This window comes from Triticum aestivum, chromosome 5D (assembly GCF_018294505.1).
Source record: "Triticum aestivum cultivar Chinese Spring chromosome 5D, IWGSC CS RefSeq v2.1, whole genome shotgun sequence".
In the NCBI taxonomy this organism is placed as follows: domain Eukaryota; kingdom Viridiplantae; phylum Streptophyta; class Magnoliopsida; order Poales; family Poaceae; genus Triticum; species Triticum aestivum.
This window is the reverse complement of record NC_057808.1, coordinates 428,073,436-428,085,342: the sequence shown is the minus strand read 5'-3', so window position 1 is coordinate 428,085,342 and position 11,907 is coordinate 428,073,436. Positions and strand designations below refer to the sequence as shown.

General features: G+C 45.8%; 1 long non-coding RNA gene across 2 annotated transcripts; it reads right to left on the bottom strand.

Annotated features, from left to right (window-relative positions):
* Nucleotides 1-7,627: 7,627 nt before the first annotated feature.
* On the bottom strand, nucleotides 7,628-11,173 carry LOC123125284 (uncharacterized). Of its 2 annotated transcripts, XR_006461373.1 has the most exons (4): nucleotides 10,619-11,173; nucleotides 10,270-10,523; nucleotides 9,281-9,380; nucleotides 7,628-8,480 (listed from the first exon to the last, which is right to left on the bottom strand). It is a non-coding gene; the product is annotated as an uncharacterized lncRNA (long non-coding RNA). The 2 variants fall into 2 exon arrangements; XR_006461372.1 differs by lacking the exon at nucleotides 7,628-8,480 and having other exon boundaries at nucleotides 8,948-9,380.
* Nucleotides 11,174-11,907: the final 734 nt, after the last annotated feature.

Here is an 11,907-nt window from a genome sequence, read left to right as displayed (position 1 = left end):
GTATTTACCTCACACACCCGCCATTGCACCCCATGCCGAGCTCTCTCTCTCCCTCTCCCTCTCGCGCTAAATACATGCATTGCCTATCTGGCCCCCAACCTCTCGTGCGCACGCACGCACGTTGTCTATCTAGGTCACTCCCTCGAGACTGTCTCACTCTTTCTTCCGCACGGCGGGCCACACTCGCTCAATCTCGCTCTCTTTATCTGAGTCTCGTTTAAACTCATTTTCTTTCACACACAAATGATATATCTCCCTGTTCGGGCCACGATCGACACACTCTATACTCTCTCACACAGATTGTCTATCTAGGTCAGTCCATCGAAGCCGCCCCCACTCTTTCGACCTCATGGCAGGCCACGCTCGCTCTCTCTCTCTCCCTCTCTCTCTCTCTCTCTCTCTCTCTCTCTCTCTCTTTGTATGTCTCGATTGACCTCGCTCTTTCTCGGACAAAAATGATATATCACCATGTTTGAGCCCGACTTATTCACATGTCTATCTAGGTCACTCTCTCCAACCCGTCTCACTCTTTCGATCGCACGACGACCCTATGTGATCGATCAACCTTGCTTCCTCCCACGCACAAAATATATCTACACGTCTGTGACTGGATCATCTCTCAAGCTCTATCTTACAGCCCTTACCCTTGCCAAAAGCTTAATCGGACAATATCTCTCCAGAGCATATATATTTGTTCCATGAATGTCGGACCACACTCACTTTGTCGCTCTATCTATATGCCTCTCAATTGACCTCGCTTTCTCACGCCGTATCTTCCACACATTGAAGCTACCTCTCCATCCCTCGCAAAGCCGGAGCTATTTACATTGCGAGGGGCACTCCAACCTTGGATTAATTTGTGTAGGCATTTATTCCGGTCGGTTTAGATTATATTTTCGTAGCATTCGGCCAACAACTACTCGAAACACCGTTGTAACCCCCGCAACTCCCCTAGTTGATTTCCCTCTGGCTCGGTCATCGCTCTCTTGCACGTCCTTTCTCGGCTTCAACGTCGCACCATGGTATTATTGCAAAAAACTCTGTTGTTCGCTTTAATTATTATAAATAAGATACAAAACTACACACCGATAATCCACTTGGAATGGAACAAATTTGGACCCACAAATTAAAGTGCTACAAACTACACATCGAGGGGCCCACATGTCATGAAACAAATTTGGACCCATATATAAATTAAAAAATAAAGGACGAGGATCGAACATGCGACCAGGGCCTTCAACCGCACGTCAATAGCCAACATATGTCGAACAACAATGTTTGTTGTACCTCCCTTTGTTCACATAATGTTTTTATATTACGACAGCCTATTTAATTGATAACATGTAATATTATTTTTAGTACTATTCGCCTTCACTTACTGGTGGGTTCCATGTGCTCTCTCTCTCTCTCTCTCTCTCTCTCTCCTCCCCTTCTGCGTTTAGACGCATGGGCATACACGAAGAACTCGCGGGCGATGTTGCCATTGACCATATCTGTATGCATTCATAAGTTACGGCACCAGTTTCACGTGCTAGCAGCACTAGTCAGTGTGTACGTGCAATGCACGTTAATTTGGAAGTATATTAAGTGCGTGTGGATATTAAGTTGGATATTATTTGCGTGTTATTATGTGATTAGCACTATTTTTGGCATGAAATTAACATGCACGCTAAACGTGTTGAGCGCTCGACATTGAAGCAGTCTAGGTCGTTGGATGACAAGGAATACATGTGGCTTGATGACGTTTTATATTTAATGTGATACGGCTCTAGCAGAACATTCAATCGATCAAACCATAGATTTCGTTCAGTCTGACTCCAACTTTAAATTATACGACGATCGATCTAAAATAAACGGAAATGAAAAACATTCGGATTTTAAGCTTGGCAATCCGAACGTTTTTCATGGCAAATTTAGATTACGCGGCGGCGGGGGCATCTTGCGGTGGGAAGCGGCTCCTCTGTCGTGCTCTCTGTGTCGTCGGCCCACTGGCCGACGGCAACGGCGGCGTCTTGCGCCGTTGTTGGCGTACTCGTGGACGTTGGCCCTAGCTTCAAGGAAGGCCACAATGTTTTGGACTTCGGTCTCCAGGAGCGAGTCAACTGGCGGGGGGAGGCGACTGGCGTTGGGGCAAGGAAGCGGTCGACGGCGGCCATCCATGCCGCTGAGGGGGGCACTGGCACCTGTGCGGGGACATGCGCTGTCAACGGCGCGGCGGAGACAATCGTGTGCACGGGCACCGGCACGGGCACGCACGTCAGTGCACGCGCAGGTGCATGCGCTGGCAGGTGCATAGGCACTGGCACGGGCGTTCGCGTCAGTGCACGCGCAGGCGCATGCGCTGCCAGGTGCACGGGCGCGTGAAAGTCGGCGGGGACCTCGTGGAACCCCGTGGCATCAAGCTCGGCGACAATGTGCGGCTCCTAGCCCGTCAATGCCACGGGGATGGGCGTTGGCGCAGTCGGGGCGACGGGAGCGGGGACAGGCGCGGCGCCTTCCCGCAAGGCCAGTTCAAGCTCGTCCCAAAGCACCTTATGTTCTTGAGACTCCGGCTGGGTGTCTTCCTCAGGAAACTGGAAGACTAAGAGCAGACCATCGTGATGCGGCATGGCGTACGTTTAGGTCAGGCTGGTTGGAGGTAGACGACAGGAGAATCGGAGAGGAAGAGGGAAGATTGTAGCGATACCGGGTAGTGCAGGGTTGATTTTAAACTGCGGCGCCGGCGACATTAAAAGTGGGAGCAGTTGGGACGAAGGTAGGCGGCGGAGCATGGTCAAAGGGCTCGCCTTCCGGTGAGCCTGCACAGCGGTCTGCTCGCACGCCTCCCTATCAGCCGGCGCATCGGTCTGCTCGCATGCCTCCCGTCGACTCACACGCTTGCTCGGACGGCACCTGCCGATGAGAAGCGGGACCCGTGGCGGCACGTAAATGCCCACAGTTTCAATAGTGAAAGCGTTCGCCTTAACGTGACAGGTCTTTGTTCCAAAATACCTTGGCTCTTCATTTGTGCAACTTGTCATAAGTAGCTTGTCTCAAATTGAATAAAAAAATTACAAAGTAATATTTGTGCCATATCACGTGACCATGCTCAGTTTCAAGAATTTATGGTCACTTTTGGATTTTCTAAAATTTAAGATCCAGGACCTGCATCATGCAATAAATTTTCAAGCCATACATCTATCCTGTTGTATTTCTTAAGAAAGGATTTGGTCAAACATTTTTCTTAGTTAGACTTCAGACAAGTTATATATGCAGAGCAAAAGGATAATCCCTCCGTACCAGTGCATTGCCTGATATATTAACTCAAGTACTAGGCACGAACAAACAGGCTCAATTCTGTGCTCATCCTGGTGTAGTAGTAGTAGTTCTAGGCAATGCAGTTGACGGGTGACCTTGGCGAGCGGCGATCGAGGGAACTGAACCGTGCTCGGCACGGTAGGTAATGTTGTCTAGTTACTTTTTTTGAACACAATGTTGTCTAGTTACTAAAGCATCCCTCCGTTGTTCATCGGTAGTCATTATGGACCGGGGACATGAGGGGAATTTCCTAGGGCTGGAATTCTGGTCGCCAGATATTTCGCTCGAAACGCGGAGGCTCGACGGGTTGGGGTTGCCTAATGTGCGTACCACGCACGCCACCAGAAGGACACGAGCCCGATTTTTTTATTTTTTATTTAGGATCAACACGAGCCAAGGTCTGGCTGGTACGCCGTTGGGTCCTACCATTCGAGAATACAAAAGGAACCTTTTAAGTTGCCGAACGAAACTATGTGTATTACAATGCCCGTATTTTCCTTGCAAATACTAATCTCAACGTGGTAGTTGATTTATGATGAGTCATTGAATTAGAGTGAGTTTGTGATATAGTGATCTCAACGTGGATTTCACATTTCATGGTATCCCTGCTAAGTTTTTCAATGCAAATGACACCCACACACGAACACAACAACAATCCAATAAGTATAGTGCATCTATTTTTCCAAACCATGCATGTATGACACGAATTCAAAAATACTCCTTCTGTTCCTAAATATTAGTCTTTTAGAGATTTAAACAAGCGACTACATACGGAGCAAAATGAGTGAATCTACACTCTAAAATATGTCTATATACATCCGTATGTGCCAGTCCACTTGAAATCTCTAAAAAGACTAATATTTAGGAACAAAGGGAGTAAAATGTAAGACATGCATGGTCCTCAATTCAATATTTAAAACGAACATGAAACTGAAACATGAATATTAAGTCTAGTACTACAGTACATGCAAATGTTGTGTTTAATTAGGCGGACCTATGATTGTCGGGGGTCACCCCCTCGACCTTAGATAAAATTGTGAAGCTCTGTTTAGGGTTGTTTAGATTATATTTGTCCCCACCCTCCCAACCACCAATTGGTTGTGCACCCCCCACCCCTCCTCCCCGGGAGAATATCATGTGCCCCCATACCTTAGCTGCTATATGCCGATACGAGTTGCTTGGAGCTTGTAGATCTGAGATATAGCAGCTCACATGATGTCTTGGTATTTTTACAGGAAACCTTGATGAGTTTGAGAATTGCACACAATTTGTACAAAAACTACTCAGATGCCCTTGGATCCCATATCCAACAACCTCGAAGCTAGTATCACCGTAGCATCTAAGATGAAGGAGGACATCATATTCTCCTGTATGTAAGAATAACATGTGCTACCACACCTTAGATGCTTTGGTGATACAAGCTCTTCGGAGCCGTTGGATTTGTGACCCAACGCCTCCTCGGTGGTTCGAATGGTTTTTTGCAGAAAGCCCCCAAAGAGTTCGGCCACTGCTTACAAGCACAAAGACTACTCAGATGCCATTGGATCTCAGATCAAACAACCTCGAAGCTCGTATCACCGTAGCATCTAAGATGAAGGAGGACATCATATTCTCCTGTATGTAAGAATATCATGTGCTACCACACCTTACATGCTTTGGTGATACAAGCTCTTTGGAGCCGTTGGATTTGTGACCCAACGCCTCCTCGGTGGTTCGAATGGTTTTTTGCAGAAAAGCCCCCAAAGAGTTCGGCCACTTCTTACAAGCACAAAGACTGCTCAGATGCCATTGGATCTCAGATCAAACGACCTCGAAGCTCGTATCACCGTAGCATCCAAGCTGCGAGAGCACCTTATGTTTTCTCGGACGGGAGAATATGAGGTGCTCCCGCACCGTAGATTCTATGGTGATACGAGTTCACGGGGATCTAACGGCCCACAGTAGGAGGTTTGAATGTTTTTGCAATATATGGCTGAGAGAGTTTGGGAATTGCGCAGAAAGTACAAGTACGACGCATGTGCCATCTGATCACTGATCATACGACCTAGATGCTCATATCACCGTAGCGGGTAATTAAGCTACGGGGAGCACCTAATATGAGCAACGGGGAGCCGTTGGATCCAAGACGCAGCGGCACACACGAGGCCTGAATGTTTTATTTGCAAAGACTACTCCCAAGCCATTGGATCTCACTTCCAACGATGTAAAAACTCGTATCACCATAGCATCTAAGCTGCGGGGTGGATGTGATATTCTATGCCGCTGTCATTTTAGTTCGTAAACTTGCAAAATACGTGTAACTTGTGCCGTTACTTGTCTAACTGCGCAAAGTGTTTGTTAAAAAAACCATCCTACACTGAAATATCGAAACAACACACGGGGGTCCCACTTGTCATTAATTAAATTTGGACCTAAAACTAACAAATCTGAAAGACGAGATTCAAACTGGCAACCTGGACTACAAAGCGTAAATCGATAGCCTGAAACAACAACGGTTGTTGGCTTTGTCCCAAAACTTGATTTTATACAGTATTACGTTGAGTAGAGTAGAGGGAGTGCCTCCTCTACACATGCATGACCGTTGACTCACTTACTGGTGGGTCCCAGGTGTGCGATCTCTCTCTTATCTCCTTCGTCTAACCTTTGCACGGGCACACATGAAGAGCGGCACTAGCTTGCCGTGGTGTTATTACAACTAAAAAAAGCTTGGAAAATAGAAGAATCACCTAGAACAAAGAGACGTTGTGGCTGGTCGAGACGGATCTAACCACACCTATCCTCCGTGCCATGTTAGCATGATGAAGCTGTGTGGCTAGTGGGGTGTTTTCAACTGACTGGCTGGGTCCCGAGGTCGAACCATAGGTACTACGTCTGATACAGTAAATTTTTACACGCACATTTTTCCTCCGTGCCGAGACATGGCACACCCTACCGCGCGGTTTCGGGGTCTCCCGGGTGGTGCACGCATATATTATTCCTGACGTGGGACGCCCTAGCGTGCGTTTTCGCCGAAGCAAGTAAATAAATGAGTCGTCAAATCACGAAAGACGACTTTTCCCGCCGAGTACATCAGTGAAGCACGGTGGCTAGCTAGTTGGGCTAGTTCGACAGATTAGCTAGGCCGCCGCCACATTTGTTTTTTCACCCCCTTTTTTATCTACTTGCCGGCAGGTAAATTTAAACATCCACTACGGCATTGCTCTGGTGTTTGAGTGCGGCAGGATTTTTAATTTTTTGATTGACGGGAGCAGGCGCGGCAGCAATTAGTCACGATGACTCCGCCTGTAAAACCCACTGCTCCCTGATGTGAGAAGTCGTCGACTGGTGTTTTACCATGGTGAAAACCAAAAGATTCCCCGCTCCTCGGCTGGCTCCCTCCGCCTTCCCGTAGATTGCATTGCCTTTCAGCCGTTTTGCCCCCTGCATCACCAACGTCGTGTGCCTCGAGAAGCAGAGGGACCACTACAAGAAATATGTCAACTTGTGACCCTCACTATTGGCTGCTGAAAGGTCATAGTTTTCATTTGCGACCTTTTTGTGACCAAAAACAGAAGGTCAAAAGCTGGCAGTCGTAAACTGAAATTAACGACCTTCTCTGTGAGAAGATCGTGGAAGGCCACGACCAAAACAAAAGGTCATAGATTCTATGACCTTCTATTTTGGTCGTTGGCTCTCTGCCCAGGCCACATCGGATCCGAAGTGGCAATCTGACGTGGCAAAATTGCGACCAATTGAGAAGGTCGTTGATAAGATTCAGCCCGGTCCAATTCGACGCCTTACATGGGCCGAGCCCACTAATTCAGCCTTTTTATTAATTTTTTATCAATTTTTGATCAGCTTCATGGGCCAAGCCTAAAAATTCAGCCTTTTTATTTCCAGGCCTCATCCATTTCATAGTCCATTTAATTAAGCCTTTTTATACCTTTTTTCATAAATGCGCAATATTCCAGTCCACTGTTGTTTGGGCCATAGCCTTTTTAGAGCCCAAATATTATTCGATCCAATAGAACATTCAGCCTTTTCATTCACAGATTTCTTTTACACATTTCAACAGCAAACAATCAATAATTCTCACAATTAAATGATCAAATCTAGAAATTACTCAATGAAACTCACAACAGCACATACACGTGTGCACGATCCATCAAGTGTGCATACAATCAAAAAGAAATACACATGCACCAAAACATGGTGGCAACATCAACTAAAACTATTGTGCACATTTCCAGGCTTCTTCTGATCATGGTCACAACAGCAGCCACCTCAACAACATTAGATCCTGATTTGCATAAATTATAAGTAAGATACAGTGGAAGTTAAATGATTGCCAATAAAAAAATATCCATTCAAGAGAATAAAATTACACATAAATGCCCAAATACCTCAGTTTAGTAAACACTAGGCATGGCATGGCAAAACTTCCAAAACTTGACTACAACACATCAACCTGATGATGTTCTACTAAGACATTCAACACACCAACAATACTAGCATACAGGTACCAGCACATCTACTAGCTACTAGTGCAGGTCATGCAATGAACATCTACTAGCTACTAGCACAATTGCACAAGCAATAGAAGCAGCAGCAGCTACTAGCACAATTTTACAAGCAATAGAAGCAGCGGCAGCTACTTAGCACTGCTAGCAGTAACTACTAAGTACTAACTAGTAGCAGCCAATAGCTAGCAGCAGCGAAACTTACACTGCAGTAGCAAAACAACAATTGTACAGGCTACAGCTAGAGCATCAACAACAACAGTACATCTACATCTAGACTCTAGGGAGCATCAACAGCAGCAGTACATCAAATGACACCTTGTTGTGATAAATGACACCTTGTTGTGATGTAACAGCATGGTACAACTGACTTGCTTCCAGAACAAAGTGTGGATTATATAGAGGAGTAGAGATCTGTGTCCCTTGGAAGCACATCAAATGTTAAAAATCAGGACTGGTTAAATAATAATTGTATTCTTCTCTACAAGCACATATGAGTAGTTAATAAGTACTGATCCTATCAAGTATGGCAGGCTTGCAACATGGAGATGCATACATGACTGAGCACTAACATATTATGGTATGACCGGGGCTATACCTGTCCAGGACAATGCGTGTTGCATCCAAGAACTAGGTTCTGGATCAGAGCTACATTGATGTTGCATCCAACAATTTACAGGCGGCCTGTCGTGAACATGAACATATTATGTCAGGGAAAGCGGATACTTCGTCTAAATAAATACATCTTATTGCAGGAACATTTCGTTGATTCCGTGGCGGAAACGTATAACACAGATGATGATACACTAATACACTGTGCATACTTGAAAATGCCAGAACAGTTAAAATTATTAAACTGAGAGCAGTCACAGCAACACGGCATACTTGAAAATGCCAGATTTAGCATACCTCTATTCCTACGTACTACTACACATAGGTTAACAGCTAGGATAGCAATAGAGCATGCCAAGACTGCAATTGGCTGACTGATTGCTTTAGGTCATAGTGCCAAGAACACTGCTACATGTACAAGTACAAAAAAAAGAGGAATCTCAGGCCTCTATAATCCGCTAGTTTCTTAGGCAACAAACATCATTGCAAATTTTGATGAAATGCATAGGTCCAGCCGATGATTACACAGCAGCAACTACTACAGACATTGGCTGGAGAAATGCTCATCTTTTTATTCTTTGTAAAAGAAATTTTGAGTTCAAGCAGTAGCACTAGTTACTGACTACACATGTAGGTGCATATGCAGGTGCATACTACAGACTACAGTACAGCACCAACTTGACACCCGAGTAGTCCAACTTTTACAGTATCAAGCTTGGACTTGCATCCCACATGTCAATTCTTCTACTACCTAGAAGCTAGAGCATGCATATGCAGGTGGTATAACATAACATAAAGAGCAACGACTTGATAAGTCTGCCCCAATAGTCCAAGTCATGGAAAACCAAATATTTCAACTGATCGAGAAAGACCTTGCAGAAATGGCCTCGTCCACACCTTTTCTTGGCCCCAAACTGAGGCCTTCCATCATCCACTCGAGTTTGCCATTATTGCTCAATGTACGAAAGATGCCTGCCAGGAGGACGAAATCAAATGAATAAGAACCCCACATAAACAAAGAGGCTGAACAATGATTCTGCAAAGTATATTCACATAAGTTTGCTTATGAAGCCAGAGCTAACAATCTAAAAATTCAGAATCATAGTGCCTCATTCGATAAATTATTGTATACACATGAATATTGTAGAGCTACAAAGATAGGACACATGTGAAATGTATAGTACAATACTGTATACTTGTTGTGTGGATATGTATAATTAACCATCAGTGTATTGCGTCGCGAATACAATTAGACTACTAGTACCTAGAAATCATATGCAACTCTGTTTTTGCTCTAGACCAGCCACAAGATCATAAAAGAAATCATAAGTATCTGGTGCATTTGATATAATAAAGCAGCTGCCTGAACAAACAGAAGTTATGCATCTTCACTCTGTAGCAACATTTCATGCCAAATGGTGATATTTACTCTGTAGAAACATTAATATAGGATATCATTTTATTAATTCAGAGTTGGGATGAGCATTTTTATTCTGCAGCTACTCCTTTTTATGAGTTGGGATAGCCCCGTACTAGCTATTCAGAGTTGGGATAGCCCCGTACTAGCTATTCAGAGTTGGGATAGCCCCGTACTAGCTATTCGATCTTCTTATTGCCTCCTAGTAAAATGTCTAAGCAGTTACCAACTGCATGCACAGAATTACTTTTAAAGTAGTTATTTGGGTGAATAGCAGTCGGTAACTAAGTAAATTTCCTTATAATTTTTGTACTAGGTAGAAGATGATAATTGGTTTGGACGAGCAGTGTGTCTATCCCGGCAAGCCAATGATTAGCATTTAAAACTTTTGAGCAAAGAGGCAAAACGGAGATTGGGGAAGGGATCTGAACTACGATCCAGCACCTGAACAGGCTGAGGTACTTCGCCGGCAACCTACGGCACGAGCGCGAATCTGGCAAACGGCAAATCTGGACCCCCTCCTGTGTTCGTATGTCTGCAGTTGCACATCAGATCCCTTCTAGGCTCGAGCCATCCCCTGCTCACCCCAAACCAAATTCCTCAGCCTCAGATGCAGCCGCCCACCTGCGGTGCTTTCTCACGCGATCGTTACCAAGATGCAGCAGCGGAGATCCTGGTGGGCGCCGGTGGTCTCGTCCCTGACGGAACGTTGTAGCGACGCATTAGTCAGATTGGGACCAAGCAATTTACAAATCGGGAGGGGATGGGATCGGGGCGCGTGCGTGCGCGATACCTTGAGGGTACTGCTGCTGCTGGTGCTGGGGCGGTGGCCTTCTTGCTGGCCCTGAACGGCTTGTCGGGATCATCATCGTCGTCTCCTCACGCACGGGCGCGCCGGCCATCGTGGTTCCGGCGACCTCGGACGAAGAGGAGGGCATCGGCGTCCTTGGAACGGAAGCAGAGGAGGCCAAGGGAGCGGAGACGAACACGAACGCGTTGCTGGAGTTGCAGACGGTGAGGACGGGTGTGCCGGTGAGCGTGTGCGTGACCTCGTTGGGCCTGAGCGTGAGGGATTGAGCGGCGCTACGGGGCCCCGGCGAGCGCGGGGCGCGGGGCGGCTAAGCGAGAGGCGAGGTTGGAGAGTAGTGCTGGAGGAAGGAGGAAGGAGAGTAGTCAGCGGCGGCTGCGTCACCGCAGAAGCTACAAAGGAGCACGGTGCGCGGCGGTGGGACGCGGGAGCTTCGAGAGGTGGGAGGGAGAGGGGAGGGGGATCTCGATCTGAGGGAGGGAGAGGCGGTGGGAGGGATCGAGGGGAGCACCGTCGATGGCGGCGGCGAGGAGATGGGGGGAGGAGGGGTGCGATGGGAGGAGGGGATCGATGGGATCTGGGTAGGGTTTGGGTAGCTGGATGCGGGTGGGGTTTTCTTTTTCATTTCCTTTTTTTCTGTACATAAATGGATGGATGGATGTGGTATGAAGAGATGGATGGATGGATGGGCGCCATGTCATCGATCCGTGTGACAACGAATTCCACAAATGGGAATAGAGCACATATAACTGTGTTTTTTCTTTTGTTTTTATTCTACTTTTTCACATGAAAATATCAAATATTGATCTCATATTGTGCACAAGAGTGCATCTTCGAATGCCAAACAATGTTACCTAAGGAAGTTTTCATTTTCTTTGAACAAAAACTCAATTTTCCATTTTTCTGAGTACCCAAAATGGGTTTAATTGTGAAGGGCCTACCAAATATTTGTTGCAAAATTGGACCAAATCATTTTTCTAAAATACTAGGCCATATTTAATGCACAATTGACCAAATGGTTGGGTGTAAAAAGTTTTGATCCACCTCTCCTGAAAAAGACAAATTTCCGCCGATTCAGTTGGAAGCGGCTCAAATTTGAACTGTAGCTGCCTTGTAGTTTTCTCTTTATTTTTTCCAAAAATCATTTCTAGGTACATAAGTATCTATTTGATCATATAAACACCAAAAAAATTCCAAGATTCAACCACTAGCTAGGAACGGGCATTCCCGCCGTTTTGACCGCATTTTGAAACGGGCATAAAAAATTCAAAAAA